Source organism: Marmota monax, unplaced genomic scaffold, assembly GCF_021218885.2.
Source record: "Marmota monax isolate L192 unplaced genomic scaffold, Marmota_monax_Labrador192_F-V1.1 WCK01_AAM20220418_F8-fsc00041, whole genome shotgun sequence".
NCBI classification, from domain to species: Eukaryota; Metazoa; Chordata; class Mammalia; order Rodentia; family Sciuridae; genus Marmota; species Marmota monax.
Genome location: NW_026695238.1, coordinates 14,175,972 through 14,190,335, shown reverse-complemented (window position 1 = coordinate 14,190,335; position 14,364 = coordinate 14,175,972).

The following is a 14,364-nucleotide window of genomic DNA, read 5'->3' as shown; positions in this document are numbered from 1 at the left end:
CAGAAATCACTTCTGTGATAAAGACAGGAAGAGGAAAGGACTGCACAAACTTCAAGCCACACCTGACTCTTTTTCTTAGGCAAGAAAAAAAAAAAACTTTCACAGAAAAGGATGGAGACTGGGGAGTTAAATATCCGGTGAAAAAAGATTAGCTTAGACAATCACAATTTATCACCTGGGCTGGATACATTGGCATTTGAAACAAAACAGGAATAGTTTGTTTGCTTAGCAAGAATGAAGGGGCAAGTGACTTTTAGATAGGCATCCAATAGTGCCTACCAGTTAGATTCTCTCTCCCAGAAATGTGGAGTTGAGACTTGGAGACACTGGTCAGTGCAGTTGGCCACTTCCCAGGGAGTGATGTCAGCCTTGGGAATGACAGCCCATGCCTGGAGAAGTGAGGCAGGGATCTGCAGAGACACAGCAGGGAGGAGCAAATGGGCAGGAAGCAGAGAAGAGAAAGCAATAGCCCCAGAGAGGAAAGGAAGGATGTGTAAGACAAATATTTCAGTTCTGGTGCCCATCATCACTGGCCACAAGTCCCAGCTCAAGTCCCAGTTTCAGAGCACACATTTCAAGGACCTAAATAGCTGCCAATTCACATGTCTGCTGCCTATTCCTTGGACAATGGGATCAGATAGGGTATTCTAGGACCTATGATCTTCAGCAATACACTTGTTTACCTGCCTTCCAGGGGTGTTCCCTATAAGTAATCATGGACTGTAGTGGCATTATTAAAGTAATAGCTAGTGTTCATTGAGTACTTATTAAGTGCTACATACTATCTGATATGGTTGAATTGTGACCCCTCCTCCCAAATTCACATATTGAAGCCCTAACTCCCAGTAACTCAGAATGTGATCTTATTTGGAGGTAAAGTCTTTATAGAATTGATCAAGTTAAAGGGAGTTCATTGCAATGGGAGGAAGTTAATCCTTGTGAAAAAGGGAAACTTTGAACACAGGGGGAAGATAATGTGAAGATAGAGAAGGTCAGGTGAATATGAAGATGACCACCTACAAACCAAGGACAGAGGCCTAGAACAGATCCTTTCCTCACAGCCCTGGGGAGGAACCAACCCTAACAATCCCTTGAATTTGAACTTCTAGCTTCCAGAACTGTGAGACAATAAATCTGTCATTTTAATTCAGCCAGTTCATGGTACTTCGTTATAGCATATAAATTTTCATTCATTTTATTTAATCCTTAGAATTAACCTTTATATGTGCCAAAGGTCACATGGCACATAAAATTTGAATTTCTCTTGACCCTTCTGCCACACCACTTTCTAAGACACTGTTCATCCAGCCAACCCAGAGGAGGCAAATCATTCTCCCAGCAATGACCTTCCTAAAAAGTCCCCTAAGGAAGTCTGTACGGAGACGAGAGGAAGGGACACAATGGCGATTTTTATTTTTCCATAAGAGCTTCAGCTCTTCTTCATGAGGAGCTGGACTGGGTCCCAAGGAGTGCTCTCAGAGCAGAGCAAGGCTGGCCACAGGGGATGGGAACCAACCAAGGACAAGCCCACATTCCACTATGTCTAACCTTGGGGTGCTTTGGTTCCTAGTAAAGGGTCCAATACTGGCCAACTCAAGCAAGAGGAAGACTGAAAGGATCTCTGGAGCCTTTAATTGATAGGCAGTGGATAAAGGCTTGAAAATGGGCAAGAAGCAAAGGACCCCTGAGGTAGGCTGGGGGAACATGGCTGCCGCCCAGGTGCAGGGAGATGGGGCCACCAACATGATGACTCTGCATCAGACTTAAGCTCCATGGGAGCTTGTGTGAGTGGCTGAGTTTGGCACCAGTAGAGAAAGGTCTGGCTCCATGGCTTCTGGCTTTTGCAGCTGGAATAACTCCCTTCAAGAATACAAAAAAACGGAGTGGGGCATGGTGGTGCACACCTGTAATCCCAGCTACTCAGGAGTCTCAGGCAAGAGGACTACAAGTGTGAGGCCAGCCTGCACAATTTAGTGAGAGTCTATCTCAAAATAGAATGAAAAGGGCTGAGGATGCATTTCAGTGGTAGAGTGCTTGCCTAGCATGTGCAAGGCCCTGGGTTCAATTCCCTACACCTTTGAAGAAAAACATAGATGAAAGATAGATAAATTCCACAAAGGGAAATGGAGTGATTGTAGAAAGAGGAGACATGGGCTGAAGGGCCAACAGTCCTGATGGTCACTGCAGGCCTCAACAGGAAAACCTAGGAGGATTCAGATCTCTTCCACTTCAACAAGAAATGAGCCCAGATAATAGAGCCAAACCAAAAGAAAATCCATTCAAGTGCATGCCACAGTCTGGTCCCCAACCCCACCTAGTCTTTTCTTTTGGGGGGAATGGTGAAGTAGTGTAAGGGCTCATGCTACCAAGATAAGAGATGGAGACAGAAAGTATCAACAGAAGGGCTGGGATTGTGGCTCAGCAGTAGAGTGCTTGCCTAGCACGTGTGAGGCCCTGGGTTTGATCCTCAACACCACATAAAAGTAAATAAAATAGGGGCTGGGGATGTGGCTCAAGCGGTAGCACACTCACCTGGCATGCGCGGGGCGCTGGATTCGATCCTCAGCACCACATAAAAATAAAATAAAGATGTTGGGTCTGCTGAAAACTGAAAAATAAATATTAAAAAAACTCTCTCTCTATTCTCTCTCTCTTTAAAAAAAAAGTCCTGAAATGGTTATATTTAAAAAAAAAAAAAAGTAAATAAAATAAAGGTATTGTGTCCAACTACAACTAAAAAATAAATATTTGAAAAAAAATAAAAAGAAAAAAAGTATCAACAGAAGTAGCTAGCTTTCTCCAAACGAGGCCTCGTCTCCAAACGAGGTCTCTTCCTGGAGGAAGAGATCAAATGTGCAGAATTTTGACCAAATTTAAAGAAACGTATTCCATCAGTTAGTAGCCAAAAAATCTTCAGTGCCATAATCTACCATTGTCTGTGTACTCCATTACTTCTTAGTAATTCTGCCTATCTTTCCCCCTCCTCCACATGCACACACTTATCTGGGCTACCAAGTACTGCCATGATTTAGAAAGTCACTTAGCACTTAGGTGAACTTGGTTTCACCACAAACCAGCAGGCCACCCTCCAGGAAGTTATGATACAGCCAGCCCTGGCAGCAAGCTCCCTTACCAGAAACACCCACAGGGCTGGTGCTCTCCCAGCCATATCTGTCACTCATACACTTCCTGCTAGCACAAGGACTGGTTTCTGGACTAGCCTAAGTTTTTGCTACCAGATGAGTCCTTCCAAACAAATCTGTCCCCTTTTTTATCATTCCTGCTTAAGCACAGGTGCAGAGAACTTGGTTCATCCCTACTCTGATGCTTATGGCTGTGTGGCCTTGGGCAGGTGACTTAACCTCTGAGAGTCTCCAATGCCTCACACATAGTAATCACTCAGCAGAGCCTGGTGGTTATTTCTCACACCCAGAGCACTTGGCATTGGGGCTACTTCTCCTGCTCAGCTTCCTGTAGCAATTGCATCAGGCTTCTGCAATTTTAGCATTTTATTTTGGATGCCCTTGAGAATATACCTTAGTCTGTCTTCTGTTATAACAATATCTGGGACTGGATAATTTGTAAAGAAAATTGGTTTATTTGGCTCACAGTTCTAAGGCTGAAAAGTCCAATATTTGGGTGGCCACATATGGCTTCAACTCATGAAGGACAGGCAGGTTCATGTGAAAGGAATAAGAGGAGGCAGCCTCACTTTATAACAACCTGCCCTCGGGTAACTTATACAATCCCCCAAGAACTTCATTAAACCCTTTTAGGGCTGGGGATGTGGCTCAAGCGGTAGCGCGCTCGCCTGGCATGCGTGCGGCCCGGGTTCGATCCTCAGCACCACATACAAACAAAGATGTTGTGTCCGCCGAAAACTAGAAAATAAATATTGAAAAATTCTCTCTCTCTCTCTCTCTTCTCCCTCTCTCTCTCACACTCTCTCTTAAAAAAAAAAAAAAAAAAAAAAAAAAAAAAAAACCCTTTTAACATCCTGATCACCTCTTAAAGGCCCTGCCTCCCAGCACCACCACAATGACTATCTTTAGCACAAGCTGTGGAAAGGACAAACCATAGCACATCTGATGACTGCTCTGGATCCTTTCAAGAAAACACATATAAGTAACAATCTTGAAATGATCAAAGTATAAAGATTGAGAATAGGTAGTGGTTGTTAGGAGTTAGGGATGGGTGGCTATAAAGGGATAGCATGAGAAATCTTTGGGGTGACAGCAAATTCTTGATTGTGGGGGGAGTTACATGAATCTATACATATAATTAAATTGCATAGAACCATACACATACATGTGCACACAGGAATTCATGTAAAACTCATACAGTCCAAAAACCACCTGGATTATACTCATGTCAATTTCCTGATTTAGCTATTGTATTTAAGTTACATAAGAAGTTACTGTTGGGGGGAACTGGTTGAAAGGTACACAGGCCTCTCTACTACTCCTGGGACTTCTTGTAAATCTATAATTACTTCCAAATTTTAAGTTTTTTTAAAGGAAAATATATAAGTTTATGCACAATTCTGCATATGATCTCAAGGACTTAACATCTTGCTGAGGCTCACCTGGCCTTCAAGGGTGAAAGGAGCTTGGAGATGCATTCTCAGGCCCTTTCCCCACCACAGCACACACTCCTGCAGCACCACCCAGGACTCTACCCAGGACTCTTTCAACTGCTTCAATCCTCAAGAGACTGAAAACTTCATGGTGGAGACAGGCTGGCATAAAGAAAAGCTTATTCAGCTAGCTTTCAATGGGGGTGGGGTGGGCATCTGTGCAAACCCAAACATACACACACACTGCACATATACCATGTTCTGGCAAAGCCTGGGACTCAAGCAATGCCAAAACAACTTGAAAAATGCCTTCTAGGGGCCAGGGATGGAGCTCAGTGGTAGCATTTGCCTTACATGTGTGAGGTCCTGAGTTCAATCCCAGTACCACATACACATGAAAAGATTAGTTAAAAAGTGCCTTCTAGTCAGGCAGGGTGGTACATACCCGTACCCAAATGTCCCCAGCAACTCTAGAAAAGCTGAGGCAGGATGATGGCAAGTTCAAAGCCAGCCTCAGCAACTTAGCAAGGCCGTAAGCAACTCAGCAAGACCCTGTCTCAAAATAAAAAATAAAAAGGTCTTGGGGTGTGATTCAGTGGTTAAGCACCCCTGGGTTCAATGGCTGGTACCAAAAACAACAACAACAACAAATATGCCTCTAAATATCTCTTATGGACAGAATTCATCTACCTCTCTGGGACCTAGAGTCTTGGCCTTTCAAAGTGATTTTCTTGTTCCCAGTTCACACCACAGACTCTCAGACAAATAACTCCAATCTGGAGTTATTAACCACCTCCACCCCTAGGGCCAAGCTCTCTGCCTTTGCCCAGGATGTACTGCTAAGCCTCAGGTTCCAGCACCATTCCCTTAGCATGCTGATGCACTGCTGCCCTCTGCTGTTCATTTCAGGAAGCATTTAAAAAACTATTTTTAAAAATAACCCTAATAGGAAAAGGAGAGAGAACAAGTAACAAAGTAAGAAATGCAATGGGATAAAAAGCCTATAAAAAAAATTAGTTACTCTCATTTGTAACTCAAGAAATGCAAACTAAAACACAAAGGGGATGTTCTCCTCTGAGGATGGAAAGATGACAGGCGTCTAGTGCTGTCCAGAGCTAGGGCACATGGCTTTACACAAGAGGGCACCAACAGAAAGTGACCACATCAGCAGGGAACCCTGGGCTCAAAAGAAGCAAATGCTCTGGCCCAGGGACAGGAAGGGCCACGCTTGGTACCTATATGGTACCAAATGGAGGTCCTGGCACCCTGCTCTGAAGTTCTGGCTTCATAACTTGGGGGGATGCAAGTTGGCAAGGCCTTCTGGGAGTTGTTTGGTTCTATGTGTCAGTGGCCTTAAAATTCCAACTTAAAATTCCAATTCTGAACCTCAAACAGTCCATTTATAGAAACTTTTCTTAAAGAATTTGTCAGACAATTAGGTGAAGTAATTTCAATCAGAAGATCAAATCTTCATATTGCCATATTCTTAGGCAAGGTTTTCCCATTCTGCTCCCAGAAACTAAAGTAACCCTCCTATAGACTTACAGAACTGGGGCCAGTTCTGTCTGACATCCTCTCCTATTTATTGTCTATCTCCATCTCCCCACAAGAACAAAAAGTTCTGCATAGTCAGAGATGCCACTCTATTTTGTCCAGTGCTCAGAAAAAAAGCCTGATGTGCTATAGACACAATACTTGTTGAATGAATGAACAAATGAACAACCCCATGGGCTTCTGGCCCTAGTCTGGAAGGAAGTGGGTAAATAAGGGTGATTGCTGCCCAATATGACAAAGGCAAACGCCAATCACACTGGAATGGTGTTAGATTTAGGGAAATATTTCTCTTCTATAACAGACATCTCAGCAGGCAACACTGTAGAGCAGCTGAGAGCAGAGACCTCCCCCACTTTCTAGCTATATCTATCATCTTAGGCAAGCTATATCACTTGTCTGACCTCACCTAAAAAAGAGATAATGACACGTGCTTTGAAGGGTTAGTGTGGGACATGATCCATGTAAAGTGCTAAGCACAGTGCTCTGAAGAGCAGTGTCATTCAAGAATGTTGTTGGTATGAATATATGCACAGGGAGAAGGAAAACCCACTTCTCTCCTCACAACACTTTTGATACAAATGAATGGATTTTCCACACCAAAGCAAGTTTCCAATTTTTAGTGGACATCAACTTGGTGATTTTTGTAGTTTAATTCAATTCTGAAACTGAGTACCTGGAGTTAGCATAGATCCTGCAAAGGTTTAGTCCCCAAAATTGTTCCCACTTCAGATGTCAATTATAAGTACTGGTTACCCCACTCCCATCTGATGTGGCCACAAATCAGGGGTTCCCACAATTCCATCCTAGGTTGGATAATATGCTGTAACAGCTCCCAGAACTTAGGAAAACACTTTACTAATAGCAGTCTATTATAAAGGCAATCATAAAGAATATAAACAAACAGTTATTGAAGAGGTGCATAGGATGAAGCCAAGCAGGGTCCCCAACACAGGAGATTGTGTCCCTGTGGCACTGTAGTGTCCCACCCTCCCAGCTTGTAGAGACATTCACCAATTCCAAAAGAGCTCTCTGAAACACTTCCTTTAGGATTTTATGGAGGCTCCATTATATGGGCATTATTGATTAAATAACAGATTATTAATTGACTGACCATTGATTAACTCAATCCCAGCCCCTCTGTACTTCCTGGAGGTCAGTGGGGTGGGGCTAAAAGTTCCTACCCTTGAATTACATGGCTGATTCCTTTGGCAACCAAATACCATTCTGAAGCTGTCTCATTAAGCTATACCTCATTGTGGGCTGGGGGTATAACACAGTGGCAGAACACTTACCCAGCATGCAAGAGGTCCTGGGTTCAATCCCTAGCACCCCCCAAAAAGACAAAAGGTGGGGGTCCTTGTGGTGATGGAAATGCTACCTTGACTGTGCTGTGGCCACACAAATCTACAGAGGTGGTTAAAATTGCAAGAATTTCACACACACACACACACACACACACACACACGTAAATCTGAACTTATCTGAGTAAAATCTGCGGATTGAGTCAATATCAGTATCCTGTCAATCCCCCCCCCCCCCAAAAAAGGCTAAATGTTTTCTATGATAAGCGGATGCTGATCCATAGTGGGGGCGGGGGAAGGGGCAGGGAAGAATGAAGGAACTTTGGATTGTGCAGAGGGTAGTGAAGGGAGGGGAGGGGCTGTGGGGATGGGAAGGACAGTAGAATGAGACAGATACTATTACACTATATACATGTATGATTACACTACTGGTATGACTCACCAGAGGAATGAGAAGTTGTGCTCCATTTGTGTAAATGTGTCAAAATGCATTCTACTGTCATGTATCACTAACTAGAACAAATTTTAAAAATTAAAAAAAAATTAATTAAAAACGTATATCTCGGTTGTCATATGCTAGTTTTCCAAAATGTTACCACTGGGGGAAGCTGAGCAAACTGTACAAGAAATCTCCCTGTATTATCTCTTATGATTGCATATAAAGCTATAATTATCTCAATAAAATTTTTTATGTGGTGCTAGGAATGAAACCCAGGGGCTCATGCATGCTACGCAAGTCTCTACCTCCAGTTCCTCAATTTCAAAAATAATTTTAAGTCTCCAGTTATCACCAAATGGCCCCATGAGCAAAATTATCCCTTGGTTAAGAACTGTTGTGAACAAAAAAGTTCTGACTTTTTGAGTATGCTCCTGGGATTTGAGGAACGCTGGACCCAGACGCCTGGTGAGGATGGGGGTGGGCCTAGGGCAAGAAGAGGAAGAGGCAGAGATAGGTTTAGTCTGAACAATAGGTGCTAGGCTAGGGGCTGAGATTGTGGCTCAGTGGCAGAACGCTTGCCTGGCATGTATGAGGCACTGGGTTCAATCCTCAGCACCATATAAAAACCAGTAAATAAAATGAAAGTATTGTGTCCATCTATACCCTACCCTCCCCACACCCCCCAAAAAGAGGTGCTGGGCTAGAGAGGGGCTGAACCCAGGACAGGGGAGGAGGCTGGTTCAGGGCACAGTGTTGCCTCCAGGAAGACAATGGATCCGGAAGCTCCAAGGGGCTGAGTAGCAGGGGAGGAGTGAACTGCAGCCTGGGGGGAGCCAAAACATGGCTAAGGAGGAGCTGCCATCCAGCAGTAAATGTGAAACAACATCTGCCCTTCCACGCACCAGCCTTCAAAGACAGCTGACATCAGATTACATGTGCAAACTTCAGTATGAATAGAGATATTTTTCTCAGAGTCACTTTTTTTGTATGTGTGGGTGGGTAACTGGGGATGGAACCCAGGGGCATTCAACCACTGAGTCACATCCCCAGACCCTTTTTGTATTTAGAGACGGGTCTCGCTTAGTTGCTTAGAGCCTCCTTAAGTTGCTGAAGCTGATTTTGAACTCATGATCCTCCTGCCTCAGCCTCCTGAGCCACTGGGATAACAGGCATGCACCACAGCACCCAGCAAAGGGTCACTTCTAATAAAAGAAAATACTGGGGTTGGGGTTGTGGCTCAGCAGTAGAGCACTCACCTAGCACATGCAAGGCCCTGGGTTCAATACTCTGCACCATATAAAAATAAATAAAATAAAGGTATTATGTCCAACTATAACTAAAAAAATAAACATTGAAAGAAAGAAAATACTGGGGGCTTGGAGGGCAGCTCAGTGGTAGAGTACAGGTTTAGCATGCATGAGTCTGATTTCTAGCACCAAAAAATAATAATAAATCAAAAAGAACATACTGGATGATCAGTTATAGAATGGATGTACAAATTGGCACATTCACATTATGGAATTCAAATGAGGTAGCACTATCCTCATTGATATGGATACAAACTATCTAATGCTGGGTAATATAAACCACTCCAAATTGCGTGCTCAAGCAGTAGCATTTATTTTCCTAACTGATCTGCAGTCTGTGGAGGGCTGGGCAGAGCTGCCCTGCTCTATTTGGCACCAGCCTTGAAGATGGGGCCTGCTCACTCCCACATGGTGCATGTGTTGTGAAGACTCCTTGGGCATCTCTTTCCCCTCTCCCTGATTCCCCAGTGATCTCTCCAGTAAGGCAGCTTCAGCCAAGTCCTGCGACTCCAGAAAGACAGCTAGGTAGATGCTGGAGTATCTTTTCTAATTTAGCCTCATGTCACTAACCCTCAGTCCGCCACACTGTAGTCAATGGTGTCACTGAGTCAGAAGAATCCTAAATTCCAGGTCAGCCTCAGCAACTTAGTAAGGCCCTGTCTTAATAAATAAAAAAGGGCAGGCTGGGGATGTGGCTCAAGTGGTAGCGTGCTCACCTGGCATAGGGGAGGCACTGGGTTCGATCCTCAACACCACATAAAAATGAAATAAAGATATTGTGTCCACCTAAAACTAATAAATAAATAAATAAATAAATAAAAAGGGCTGGGGATGTAGTTCAGCGGTAAAGTACCCCTGGGTTTAACCCCCAGTATAAAAAAAAAAAAATGACCTCACTGAGGCTGACCGCTACACAAGGTGAGGGAAATCTGACTACACCTTCCGTGGTAGGAGTGCCCAAGAGACATTTTAAAATTACTGCATGGATTGGGCTGGGGATGTGGCTCAAGCAGTAGAGCGTTCGCCTGGCATGCGTGCGGCCCGGGTTCGATCCTCAGCACCACATACAAATAAAGATGTTGTGTCCGCAGAAAACTAAAAAAAAAAAAAAAAAAAAAAAAATATTAAAAAAAAAAAAATTACTGCATGGAAAGTTGAGAACAGAGCAAAGTATGAATAGACTGGCTGAGCTGACAGCTCCTCTGCTGCCCACCCACATCCAGTCCTGGGCCCTGAACTTGGGCTTGATCCCTGCCAGTCCCAGTCTCGCAGAGGCAAAGCAGTGCCTGAACTTCAAATCCCACAGGAGAGTGATCATGGACTGAGCCTGCATCACTCTCAGATCTGAGTCCCAGCTCTACCAAACAGCAAGCCAGGACTTGTTCCCTCAATAGCAGGTCAGGAGTTGTAACAGTTCTCACCTTGAGAATTGCTCTGAGAAAGTGAGCTTCCCATGTTTACCCACAACCGCTCTGTACTAAGTGCTCACATGCGACTCTGCCCGGACAAGCCTAAACTGGCATAGGCCCACCCCCTGGAAGCTAAGTCCCTGGTGCACATTTCCTGGCAAAGATAGAATGTCTCTGGCAAGGACTAATTTATGTCTGGACAACAGCTGAGTGGGACTCCACACTCCATAGCTCTTGGAAACCTCAGTGGCCACCTTCCACCCACTCTGATCTATACTGTGGCTTCAGCAGTTCCTGTGGGACCCATACATGACCTGTTGGACGGTGTCCCCTTGTCGGGAGTCTTTTTTTTTTTTTTTTAGCTGTAGAAGGACACAATACCTTTACTTATTTGGTGCTGAGGATCAAACGCAATACCTCACATGTGCTAGACAAGTGTTCTACCACTGAGCCACAACCATAGCAACACAACTTCTTAATTTGTCTCTCATGAATAAATTATGATCATTTCATCTTTCCAGAAAATTGTCATTATCATTAAACTTAAAATTGATAGTAATGCATTTTTAAATTTCTTTTCCTGTTTTTTGTTCAGTTTTGTGTTGCTGGGGACTGAACCCAGGTCCTTGCCCATGCTAGGCAAGCGCTCTACCACTGAGGTACACCCCCACTCCTTTAATTAGGTTTGACAGGTATTTCTTCTTTTTCATGGTATCAAAATCTTTAGATTCATAATTTTGATTTTGCCCATTTATTTCTGCATTTGCTTTTTATCATTTCTTTCCATCTACTTGTTTTTAATATTTTAAATTTCTTTGGTTACATCCCTAGCACATAATGTGTATCTGAAGAGTATATTGAATAAATAAATGAGTTTTCAAATGCTTGAGTAGCAGAGGAAATGGAAAAAGGATTGGTTCAAATAATAAAAGTACAATGGTCAGGATGTGATGAATCAGAGATGGGACAGGCAGGAGTTAAAGATGAACCCCAGGTTATGGCTCAGGTAAATGATTGTATTGGACTGAATGTGCTGGGACTCTGCCCTAGACTCACATGTTGAAGGCCTAACCCACAATGTGACTATATTTACACCCAGAGCCTTTAAATAGGTAAAGCTAAATGGATGGGAACATCTAATATGACCAGTATCCTTTTAAAAGAGATATGAAGGATGTGTATGCACAGAGAAAAGACCACATGAGGACCCAAAGAGAAAGCAACCACCTGCTGGCCAAGAGGAGGCGCCTCAGGAGAAGCCAACACTGCCAACACTCTAATTAATCTTGGACTTTCAGCCTCCAGAACTGTGGGAAAATACATTTGTTATGTAAGCCATAAGAAACTAATAATCTTGGATGATGGGCATCATTTACTGACCGTGGTAGGACCAGAAGATGGCAAGTAAAAATGCTAATTATTCATGTTGGTAGAATGAGCCAAAGATGGAGATCTGGATGTTATAAATGGAATTAGAGCTATGGGAATGAATCATACAAGCCATGGAGAAGAAAAATAAGGTCACAGTGTAACCCTAGGAAACATTCCCAACTGGACTCTAAAGAAAGAGGTGTCCTAAAGAAATTTTAGAATAGGCAGAGGAACCCAGGAAACTCGGGAGATTAGGGCCAGGAAAGCTAAGAACACCTGCAGTGGGCTCACCAGTCCCTCTGCAACACAAAGACCAAGCCAGAGGGAGGCTGAGCAACTCAGCAAGCTAGAGGTCAATGGGTAAGAAAATGATCTGGAGTTGGCCAGGTACCAGTGAGGCAGAAGCAGAGATAAAGTACAGACAAGTCTCAAGAATCTTAGTCACTGAACGGGAAAAAAGTTTGGTCATTAGAGGCTGGAAAGACACATCATATTCAGAGAGGGTCTCCTGAAGATGTGAAATTCTTCACCATATCCAGCCACTAGAGGCTGAGAGTGCAAGAGTGAAGACTTCTGGAAGAAAAGGTGAAGTGGATGAAGAGGCGGAGGCATAGGGAGATAAACTGTGCTCACATGGAAGGAGGAGTCTTTTCCACTGTGAAGAACAAGAGGTAAGGATGGATGAAGACGAGAAACTGTGAGAGACTCACCTGATATTCTCTATTTTTTCCTATGAAGTAAGGAAGTATAATCCTCACTGCAGTGAGAGGAGTGATGGGCTAAGCCACTGTCAGAGACAGTGACAGCTGTGGGGAAAGAGTGAGAGCTCACTGGAGACGCATAATGGATGCCTCCCAGCAAAGGCTGGTGAGAGCAAGCCCACAGCAGCCCACAGCAATACCGTCTGCAGCTGTGAAGTCTCCTCCAGCAAGGAGGAAAGGTTACGTCACCAAACTGATTCACAGCTGGGGATGGGGGAAGTAGGGAATGCAGGAGAAAATAAGGAAAGGATGGGCACAAATAACCCCAGGGAGAGTGTGGCCACCTCACCTTTTCCTTATGGACTTCATCCTTAACCAAGGACAGCAATTCTTATCCCTAATCATTAGACCCAACACTCCATTTTCATAATCAACAGCACCCATGTTTATTGTCCCAAGGTCAAGTCAGTGACAACCTACTTAGCAGACGTAAGTTTAAAGATCAGAGGCCCCAAGGGTAGCATAAAGGAGATGTACGAGGTTTATAATGTGTATTCCAATCCACACATCTCAGGTGAAACTACAAGAACAGACTTTCTGAAGGAGTCAGATGCTCATGGCTCTATAGTCCCCGGGGGGGCCACAAGTGCATCCAGACTACCGAAGGAGTGCTACCCTTGACGCTCAAATACCATTAGTAGTGTGATGGTTCCTTCAGGACCAGTAAAATTTAACCAACTACCACTTTTCTAAAAAAGTGCTTGAAGTCTCAGGCTGTTAGAGCAACTTGACACACAAGAACTGGAATGCTTGGTGGGGTTTGCACAACCCGGCACTTCAGAGATGCAGCCCACAGCAGTTCTCTCTTGGTGTCTTTGGTCATCCATTAACCCCTGACTCAAAGTTTGGGGACAGAATTGGCAGTGTCTTCCAATTTGGGACATAAGAACAGCCTGTATTGGCTTTGACCACCTCCCTAATATTACACAAGTAGGGCCCATAATGAATAATGACTCTTATCTGAACAAACAGTAAAGAGGAAAAGGAGTTTCAGGAAGCAGAAAGCTCTGGCTTGGGCCAGCCCCAAGCACTTCCCAGGCACTTCCATGGAGCTGATTCTGTTTAATATGGCAGCATCTTCTTCCCTAAGATGTTCCACTGTTGAGGACACCTCTTTTGAATGTTGCACATCTGCACATCTCAGTCCTAAGCTCAGCTGTCGCAGTGTACAAGGTGAGAAACTGCATGGTTTGGAGGCAAGATCTTTACTCAAGTCCCAGTGGAGCAATGGACCTTCCAGCTGAACCCTCTGCCCCATATTCTCTGCATCCTTATGAAGTGGCTGGGTGAGTCTGGGAAGCAGAGGCTGAGGCATGTGTGTGGTGGGGTGTCCATTAAAAGTAAGACAAGCCCTCAGAAGAACAAACAGGGAGGGAGTACAGTCAGCTGGACAGTAGACTGTAGGTTAGTCTTAACCTAGAATGTCAGCACAAGTCAGGATCTGGGAGTCCTCGTTTTACCACCTATCAGGGCACTTTAAACCTTTGAGTTTCTGCTTCATATGTAAAGTGAGGATGACCGTAATAATACTTACCCTTACCAACCTCAGAAAACTAGGCAGACAACTCACTACACAGGAAGACACTTTGTAAAGTCCTTTACTAATGTGTCATTACTATCACCATCTTCTCTTCAAGAAGGCAGCT